Source organism: Jaculus jaculus, chromosome 8 (assembly GCF_020740685.1).
Source record: "Jaculus jaculus isolate mJacJac1 chromosome 8, mJacJac1.mat.Y.cur, whole genome shotgun sequence".
NCBI lineage: Eukaryota > Metazoa > Chordata > Mammalia > Rodentia > Dipodidae > Jaculus > Jaculus jaculus.
In genome coordinates, this window is record NC_059109.1 from 133,875,719 (window position 1) to 133,886,766 (window position 11,048).

Here is an 11,048-nt window from a genome sequence, read left to right on the forward strand (position 1 = left end):
AAATGTATCTATTAAACTGTATTCAGATTTACTTTTTAAAACCATACTGTTAAAAGAATAACCTGGAAGTCTTACTGGTTGTGGAATAGGCAGATATTTTGTACAGAAACTATATTTTAGTCTGTATTAAATTTTTGCTACCTGGTGCCAAGTATGAATTCAGTAAGTACTAAAGAAATATTTTAATCACACACACACACACACACACACACACACACACACATTATCTTAGATTGTTAAAAAGTTTTACACAGATGATGTTTTCCCTTAGCAATATAATTTAGAGTAAATGTACTGATTTGATGACTACATAATAACAAGTTAAAACACTATTTAATTCTTAATATTCTAATAGTTGGTGATGACATCAGGAATAAGATAGATAAGCATGCTTATCCTTAAAGAGCCCAGTTAAGTCAAAAGATGTTGAATATAAATTAATGTGGTACTTGAATAAATTAACTTGTAATTACTATACATTGGATGTATAGTATCAGAACTGAATTTTTACTCTGCATTAAGTTATCAGAAATCTGAATTTTGCTCATGGTCTTCAAAATGTCTGTGCAACTTGTGAAATTGCCATTCAATGAATGTCTCTAGCACAGCAAGAAAGAAGCTTGGGGCCATGTCTTTCCAGGCCCTTGCTGTTCCCATGTGAGATCCACACAGTCTATTTGACAAACTGCCCAAGAACATGGATATTTCTTCATGGACATAAACCAGAGTCTTTCTGGAAGGTTGTTCAAAGGACCACATGAAGCTTTGCACAACTTCCTTCTTTTTTTTATCAGCTTTCTTTCCTCACTTACTAAACTGAGTGGCAAGTCAGATGGCAGTATTGTTTTTCTTTAGCACTGGGAATGATAAATGTCACTAGGATGATAAAGAAATATATGTCAAAGATTTCTAATTTCCCACAACCAAAACCATTAAACTCTAGGAGAGTGCTTGCTGTGAACCACAGGGCTACTTGGGGGCAGCAGGGACGGGAATGTAGCTGGGAACCAAGCCGGTCATAAAACCAAGGTTAGTCTTTTTCTTTCTTAATTGCAGATTTTTTTTTCCCTCTTATGGGTTCATCTGTGTTTTCCTTCTCGGTTCCAATTAAGTAAATGATTGGTACCAATATTTTTTTCATACTCCCTCTATGTCCCTGAGACTTGCTCCTCAAATCTGTTCGCTTCTTTTCCCAAGTAAATGATTCCCAAAATAGCATCAGAGCATGATGCTGCCTGGTGTTTATCTAAGCCAACCGCTGGTGACTAAGGGGAGACAAGTGTGATATGTAGGATGTCTTAAGGAGGATCACAGGGGATCGAATTTCCTTTTCTCATTGTGCTTCTCCTCAGGCTTTAGCTGCAAGAGGGGTACCTAAAGGACCATGGGTGAAGGAAGTATAAAGGTCAAGGGCCATGAGTTGTATCATAAACAAGGCATAATCTTGGCACTTGAAGACTCCTGGACTTATATCTAGAACTTCCTGTGGGAATTGAGTTCAGTTTAATGTAGGAGTTGAGTTCAGTCCTTTTAAAACTATTCTTAAGTTGTTTTCTCTATCAAAGGCTGAACCTCAGTGTTAGAAATATTTATCTTCTCCCTTCTTTTTCTCTTTCTCCTATTGTTCTAACCCTCTTACCATGTTAAAATATCTTCAAAAGGCCCTTCTTCCAGATCCTGCTGAGTGGGTATAATGTCTGTTCAGATTGGAGTCAAATGCCTGCGTCTTCAGCCCCCACTTAGTGAGAGAATCACTTGAGCATCTTTGTGCACTGAGTTTACCAGACATCGCAAGAGAGGAAAGAGAGAAAGAGGCTGACTTACAACTCAGGGGATATTTCTACAGCCTGAAAAGAACATTCGGTGAGGACAGATAATCCCAAGGTCCTTATTGCACAAAGGCATTACACTCAGTGAACTCATCACCCCATGAAGTCAAATTACCTCAGGTGCCAACAGGTTCAGAAACAGTTTAGTGAGTGTCCAAGTGTTTGATCGATAAGCCATGTTCAAGGGCTTTGTGCAGGGCCAGCCTGATAGAGGAGTGGAAGCCAGGCGATGCTGATAAGGTCTTCCCATCTTTTATGGTTGCCACAAAGAAAAAGGACCTGGGGTCAAAATGCCAAGGATTTGCCAATAACAATGTTTATATTCTTATTACTGTTTATAAAGAGCAAGAGGGCCAGAAAAGTGCTTGTTTTATTGGGCTTATCTCCAGAGATTCAAAAGCTTGATTCTGTGAACCAATTGCATCAGGTTTTGGAGAAAGCAGAGTTGTGGATATGGAAATCGGTTGTACCTAACATCTCCACAAGAGCATCTATTCAGTTATCCGGCCCCTGCCACCACTCTTCCTCCCACCGGACAACGTTCACTATATCTTCTTTATTGAAGATGGTTTCTTTGGTTCCCTGATAATTGGAATGTTGGCCTTCTTTGTTGGCCTGTAAATTTGGCAGTTACTGTGTTTATGGCTTTGTCAGTCTGACACAATATTTCAGCCACCAGTGCCCCAACCAGGGCTGATTTGTTGGGGGAAGGAAACTAATTGGAAAACCATGAAAGCTTGATTTGAGACTAGGGAAAATGTTTACCGCAGCATTGCCCCAACATGCCAACTAGAGGGGTGAGTTGATATATACAGGAAAAAGAAATATTTCATATCTCAAAGGCAGTCTTTCTAAAACCTGTTAGGAGAAGGAAGGAAGCAAGGAAGGATGTGGACCTCTAAAAATAACAGGTTCTTGATGAATTCTGTCTTTGTTCCTGCTTGCATAATAATGACTCATACCTTCAATGTATATGATGAAATTTTAGGCTATTTCACCTTTTTACACTTTTAATCACTAACATATTCATCATTACTCTAAGAGGCAAGTCAGGTCAACAACTGTAGGAAATACAATGGATTAATATCCACATTTCTTAGGTGATGTTTGCATTAGTTTCTTTTCTCATTGCTATGACCAAATATATAACAGAAAACAACTTAAGGAAAGAAGGGTTTATTTCAACTTCAAAGGCTACAACATGGCCTGGTAGCAGGAATAGGAAGCGGCTAGTCACACAAAAGCCACATTCAGGAAGTTGAGAGGGAAAGAGAGGGAAAGATCAGAATGTATGTAGCGCCAGCATATAAAACCTCAAGGCCCACCAAGAGAGATGCCTTTCATGTAGAAGGCCGCCAAGGTCCCACCATGTTCCCAAACAGAGCTGTGAGCTAGGGAGCAGATGCTGACACACAAGCCTACGGGGAACATTTTACATTCAAACCACAGCAGTATTCACGAGCCAGACTGTAGATTTTCTGTGCTGTTATTTCTTCTCTACAGGATGATGCTGTTGGCTGCAGTGCCTGCCTCTTAGGTCTGTCTTTCAGGAGAATTAACGGAGATCAGCACCTGTTGAAGTGGACACTTGTTAGTCATTATGGACAGTCATTGTGGCATCCATGGCCAGTTGACAGTGCTTGGAGACCTTCCATGAGAGTAATTGTTGCCCACCTGAAACAGAGCTAGAAATGAGCTCATGGCTACCTGGGGAAGTCTCCATCACTTGGTATATTACTATGTCCATTGAGGGTCACATCAAAACAGACAAAGAGACTATTGCATTGGGCACCTCACATTCTAGGTGGGTAAAAACTATCCAGGCCTTCATCTTCTATTAACATCTATGTGCATGCTCGCAAAAGACATCAGGTACTCCTAATTAATCCAGTGGAGATTTAAGATTGATTGTCTACCAAGGATTTAAATATTCTATTGCCTACTTTGGGCACATTCATGTATTTTCTTTTATATTTTTATTCCTGTTGCATTTTCATCCTCATAGGAATAAATGTAATCACAAAAGAAGTCATAATCACTCACTATAATAAAGTGCTTTTTAAAAAAATCTTTTCACAAATTGCTACAGTTATCCATCTATAGATTCACTTACTCATCCATCTACCCACCAACATCCAAAGCACTGTACTTGCCACTAGGGATACAGAAATGAGTGATATGTCTAGTCCTTAGTTCCCTGTAGCCTACTGTCCAGTGACGTTTGCTGATGAGTTTACCAACTTCTGTTGACTTCTCCAAGACCAAATCCAAGGTTCTTTTCCTACTGCTTAGAGGGATAAAAGATAGTTACTCAGGGTAAGAAGATTGAATTCCACGTTGCTGAGGTTGTAACAAGAAGGAGGATCCAGTGATGATTCTTGAAAGAACTAGCTAAGGTGGAATTTTATCTCCATGTCTGAGTCTGACTGTGTGACATAGACCCAAACTCTTTGAATCTTTTTACATCTTGCTTTTTATTTCTGTGCAATGGAGACACCAACATAAGGACTGTCAACTCTGAATCAGATCTGTGGAGGTATTAAAAATATTTCTACCTCACAAAACGTGCTTCATACCTACTGTTCATTCATTCACTCGTTCATTAGGATTATTTTTTAAATTAAACATAGATTTATAAAGAATCTAATATGTGCCAGATACTGGGCAGCAACACTCAAATTTCTTTGTACAGAGGAGACAGCTTAGTTAGTAAGTGCTTTCTGCACAAAGTTTGCATTCCCAGCACCCACATGAAAGCTGAGAAGACTGGCGCAAACCTGCAATCCCAGAACTAGGATGGTAAAAACAAGAATATCCCGGGCTGGAGAGATGGCTTAGCGGTTAAGCGCTTGCCTGTGAAGCCTAAGGACCCCGGTTCGAGGCTCGGTTCCCCAGGTCCCACGTTAACCAGATGCACAAGGGGCGCACGTGTCTGGAGTTCGTTTGCAGAGGCTGGAAGCCCTGGCATGCCCATTCTCTCTCTCTGCCTCTATCTGTCTTTCTCTCTGTGTCTGCCGCTCTCAAATAAATAAATAAATAATATTAAAAAAGAAAAAAGAAAAAAAGAAGATCCCCAGGGCAGGTTGGCTAGTGAGCTGACCTGAATCAATGAGGTTGAAAAAGACAATCAGGCACAACCCAGTTAGGGCAGATACTGCGGAGTTCGCTCCTCAATCCTCCCTTCAGTCGACCTCCCTCCACTACTGTGTCCTGTACCCCACCCTCCTCCTGAGCCAGCATCTTGCTGTCACTGGCACCATGCCCTACCCACACTCGGCGCTGACCCCAGAGCAGAAGAAGGCGCTGTCTGACATTGCTCAGCGCATTGTGGCTCCAGGCAAGGGCATCCTGGCTGCAGATGAGTCCACTGGAAGCATTGCCAAGCGGCTGCAGTCTATTGGCACTGAAAACACTGAGGAGAACCAGCACTTCTACCACCAGTTGCTGCTGACTGCTGATGACCATGTGAATCCCTGTGTTGGAGGGGTCATCCTCTGCCATGAGACACTGTACCAGAAGGCGGATGATAGATGTCCCTTCCCCCAGGTAATCAAATCTAAGGGTGGTGTTGTGGGCATCAAGGTAGACAAGGTTGTGGGGTTCCTGGCAGGAACTATTGAAGAGACCACTACCCAAGGGCTAGATGGGCTGTCCGAGCGTTGTGCTCACTACAAGAAGGATGGAGCTGATTTTGCCAAGTGGCACTGTGTGCTGAAGATTGGGGAGCACACCCCCTGTGCCCTTGCCATCATGGAAAATTCCAACATTCTAGCCCGTTATGCCAGCAGCTGCCAGCAGAATCTATCCTGATGGGGATCATGATTTGAAGCACTGCTAGTATGTAACTGAGAAGGTGCTGGCTGCTGTCTACAAGGCTCTGAGTGACCACCACATGTACGTGGAGGGCACCTTGCTGAAAACCAACATGGTCACCCCAGGCCATGCTTGCACCCAGAAGTTTTCTCATGAGGAGATTGCCATGGCAACTGTCACAGCTCTGCACCACACAGTGCCCCCTGCTCTCCCTGGGGTCACTTTCCTGTCTGGAGGGCAGAGTGAGGAAGAGGCACCCATCAACCTCAATGCCATCAACAAGTGCCCTCTGCTGAAGCCGTGGGCACTGACCTTCTCCTATGGCCGAGCTCTGCAAGCTTTTGCCCTGGTGGCCTGGGGTGGGAAGAAGAAGAATCTGAAGGTTGCCCGAGAGGAGTATGTCGAGCGAGCCCTGGCCAACAGCCTCGCTTGTCAAGGAAAGTACACCCAAGTGGTCAGGCTGGGGCTGCAGCCAGTGAGTCCCTCTTCATCTCTAATCATGCTTACTAAGCTGGGGTGCTCTAAGGCTGCCCCCTCCACAAACACTCCAGGCCCCGGCCTCCCCACGCACTCTTGAAGAAAAAAAAAAGAAAAAGACAATCAGCCTTCATACTCTGGCAACACACACACACACACACACACACACACACACGTAAATGCATAATGTAAACATGCAACTACACACATAGGAATATATACACATCACACATATATGCATAAAAATTAAATATTTTTGAGTGCATAGAGTAATAGTAAATAATACTATCATAACAGTAAAACAAATATTTCCAAAAGAACTTATGATAATGTAGGCAACATATGAGGGCAGGCCTCTGGAGTAAGTAAAAAGTCAGGGAAGAAGAGATGTGTTTCATGTGGACAGGGAAGAAGACAAAAAGGAACAGAAAAATAGCATCTTCAAAAGTCTCAAATAGGAGTGGCCAAGCTTGCGACACTCAGAGTAGTCCTGATACTTCGAGTAGGCAGTAACTGCTGTGCTAAGCAAGCAAAACGTTTTTCAAGATACTTGAAAAAGAAAAAGAAAAAAAAAGGAAAGAAAGAAAGAAACTGTAAAACAACCAGCACTGGATATAAACACAGATTTGGGGAATTTCTCACATCTCGAGACAAGATTACTAGATCAAGTCACTTAAGCCACAGTGATATGTCTTTTGTGTTTTTGGCAGCTTCAAAGAGTTACATTCTTCAACCTGTGCACAAATGGAGTGGAAGGATTGACATTTTTATGAGTGAAGCAGGATGGTGGGTGTGTAAGATGCACCTGGGTGTCAAAGAGAAAGCGCTACCAGATATCCAGGGGAGGCTGGGATCCCAACTACCCCAGAAGCTGAAGCAAAAGATGTTGTGTTTCAATAAAAAACATATCACTGCTAGAGTTAAACTTCATATAGTGAAATTAATATTTGAAAATAATATTAAAATGGTGAAAGGCTTAGAGGATGTAAATTCTTCATTATATAATTTTTAATTGAATTCTAATGGGTGACTCCAGTGTGGATTGTGGTAATGGTATGTTTGGAAATACATATATGTGTATATATATAATATCACATCATGTATCTATACATAAATACATACATATGTGATGTGATACCTAAAATGCCTTCACTAAAATTTGAGACAAAAACATATTCTGGAAAATACCACAATTAAGTTAGAATGAAACTTTTTGAAATGTTCTAGTAAGCCACAGGGACTCAGAATAAAAACATTAGAAAGCAGTTTAATATCATTATGATTTAGCATTGTTTTGTTTATAACCATTCAAAGATTTTCCTAGAAAAACAAAAAGAGAGCACAAATACTGAACAAAAAGAAATTGGCAGACATTAGCCCTAATATATCAAAATATACTTTAAAGGAAAGTGATCTGCATCTATCAATTAGCAGACAATATCAGGTTTGGTGAAAGAATTTAGACCAACTACATGTTGCCTGTAAGAAACGCATTACAATTAAAATGATGATAAATCAAGTTGAATGCAAATGCTTGAATACTGATACATTTTTCAAATATGAATTCAAAAAATGTACAATTGGGGCTATATTACCTCACCAAAAGATCTTAGTACAAAAGAGCAAATTATCAGAAAAATAAAATTGAAAACAGGAGGGTGAAAGAAAGAGAGAGAGAGATTATATACAATGACAAAAAAACTCAAGCCATCACCAAGGCATAGCAAACTTAAATGTGCATGCAGCTGGACAGCAAGGTTATAAAACAAATGAAAGAACCATGCTATTGACATGAAATAGACATCACTTAGCACAGCATTAGCAACCCTCCTCCTGATCAACTGATCAAACAGCCAGACAGAAAATCAGCGAGGACATCGAACTTGACCATATCACTTCTAGCAAGCAGATTGTAGTTAGCAATCATGAAATACCACGCCAAGAATGGAGCTTCCACATTTTCTCAAGTGCCGTGGGACATACACAAAGTAGGCCATGTCCACATGAAACACATCTCTCAAATTTTAATTAAACCCAACAAATCAAAGTCATAAAGAGTATGTTTATTGACCATAATTGAATAAAACTAGAAAACACACACACACACACGCACACTAGGAAAATCTTCAAATAATTAGAAATAAAACACTGCTAAATCATAATGATATTAAAATATACTAAAGAAATACTATGAAGAAATATACACATGTAGCTGACAACTTATTAAATGGGTCAATTTCTTGAAAAATACAAATTATCAAGACTTACTCACTATAAAATATGCAAATTTAAAAGTTTTTTTACTCCTAATATACTAACATTTTCAGCCATCCTCTGACACCTTTAAATTTGCTAGAAAATTGTACCAAATGTTCCAAGAGGAGTTAACATCCATTCTACATTACCTCATCCAAAATCCAGGAAAGATGGAATTATCTCCAATGTATTTTATGAAGCTTGAATTACCCCAATAACAAAAACAGAACAAAAAGCCAAAACTACAGATGCATAGCCTTCATGAATATAAATGCAAACCCCTTAATACAATATTCACAATTATAATTCAGTAATATAGAAAAAATTAATACATGTCATAACCAAGAAAGCCTTACTTCAGGGCTGAAAAGCTAGCCCAACACTCCAACATTAATCGATGTAATAATCCACAACACTGGCAGACTAAAAAAGACAAACGCTGAGCTAGAAACGACATTTAACAACATTTAAAAGATGTTCATGATGAAAACAAAAACAATTTATGAAAATAGGAATAAGAGAAACATCCTCAATTGGATCAAGAGCATCTTTTAAAAATATGTAGTTAACAGAATGGCAAATGAATGACTGGGATGATTTCTGATCTAATACTGAGAACAAGGCAATGACATCAGCTGGAAATTATTGCCAGTCAAAGGAATATATATGTTGCTTTTAATGGAGTGGGAGAGGGAGGAAGGTAGGAAGAAAGGTAAGTAGGAAGGAAAGAAAGAAGAAGGGAAGGAAGAGGAAGGCCAGAAGAAAAACCTCCTAGAACATATAAGTTCAGCAAAGCCATGGAAAACACTATAAGGAAAATACAGCTGTATATATATATTGTTTCTTTTTTTTCTTTCTTTATTTGGTTGCCAGGGCCTCTAGCTAGTGCAGATGAACTCCAGACACTTGTGCCACCTTGTGCATCTGGCTTATGTGGGTACTTAGGAATCAATTTTGGGTTCTTGGGCTTCACAGGCAAGTGCTTTAACTGTTAAGCCATCTCTCCAGCTCTGTATTTCTTTATATTAATAAGATCATTCATACATGGAAATTAGAAGTAAAATACCACTTAATATTTCCTACATGAAATCTTTGAGTATAAATGTGACATATGTGAATGACCTGTGAGCTAAGAAACACAAGGACTGAAAGCCTGTATACTTGTATTGGAATAAGAGGCACAATGAGGGTCTCAGTGTCCTCCAGTCGTCCAAGCAGATTTAGTAAATTTTCTTTTAAAGTCCCAGAAATATTTCTGTAGATAGAGACAAATTCATAGTAAGGTACATTTGGTAAGCCAAAAGAATGATAATGCTAAAACTATCTTGAAAGTAGAATACACTGTGATGAGTTCCTCTTCTCATTTCAATAATTATTTTAAAGCTAAGGACTTGGCCATATGGTATTGGCAGAGAGACAGATACATAGATCAATGAAACAAACTAGAGTTCAGCAATAGACTCATATATCTGCTCAAGCTGTTATTTAGATGAAATTACAAATCCAGCTAAACATGAGAAAGAATAGAGTTAGCAAAAGTTCGTAAGTTAACTGGATGCCAAGAGACAACATGCATATAATAAATTATAGATGACGGATAGGTGAGAGATGGGTAATAGCTACTTAGATGATAGAAAGATTGATTGATGGATGATAGACTATACATACACAATACATAGATAGGTGATAAATAGGTAATAGCTACTTTGATGATAGATAGATAGATAGATAGATAGATAGATAGATAGATAGATAGATAGATAGATAGTACATATATTCATGATAGATACATTATTGACAGATGAATAGATAAATGGAAAATGATAAATTAACTAAGCCAACCATCTTATGCAAAAATTAGCTCCAAAAAGAGCTATGAAAGAATTTAAAGGCTGAGAAGGTAGTTAAAGGCATTGGCCTGCAAAGCTGTTTACCTGGGTCCAGTTCTCTGGTACCCACATAAAGCCAAATGCACAAACTAACACATGAGTCTGGAGCTCCTTTGCAGTGGCAAAAGGCCCTGGTGTTTCTCTTTCACTATCTCTTTCTTTCTCTCTCTCCATCTTCCATTCTTTCTCCCTTTCCCCTCATAAATAAATAAATAACATTTTTTAAAAAAGAATAAAAGCATTTAAAACTTAGTTTGGGGGGCTGGTTCAAGGCTTGTTTCCCCAGGACCCACGTTAGCCAGATGCACAAGGGGACGCACGTGTCTGGAGTTCGTTTGCAGTGGCTGGAGGCCCTGGTGCGCCCATTCTCTCTCTATCTGTCTTTCACTCCCTCTCTCTCTGTCACCGTCAAATAAATAAATAAAAATGCTCGAAAAATATTTAAATTAAAAAAAAACTTAGTTTGGGGGAAAGTGGCAGAAAAAAATTAAAATCTAGATCTAAGAAAACATGTTCGTAGATTTGAGAAGGTGTGCAGTACATAATCATGTGTCTGAAATGAAGAGTACATGTGAAAAAGACCCATAGCATTGACTCAGTAATTAAGGCTGGGAAAGTTCTTGTTTTCATCCCAAAATCCAGTACCAATTACATATGCAACGAGACTGTAACACCTTGAATTATATAGATGTTTCTAGATCACATTCAATCACACCATTAAGGTGGAAGTAGCCTATTCTTTTTCTAACTTTCCATATATAGACACATACCCACATAATAAATT

The 11,048-nt window shown here is 39.3% G+C and overlaps 1 pseudogene; it reads left to right on the forward strand.

The window, feature by feature from the left end:
• The first annotated feature begins 5,075 nt into the window (after window positions 1-5,075).
• On the forward strand, window positions 5,076-6,185 carry LOC101595069 (annotated as a pseudogene).
• The last annotated feature ends 4,863 nt before the right edge of the window (window positions 6,186-11,048 follow it).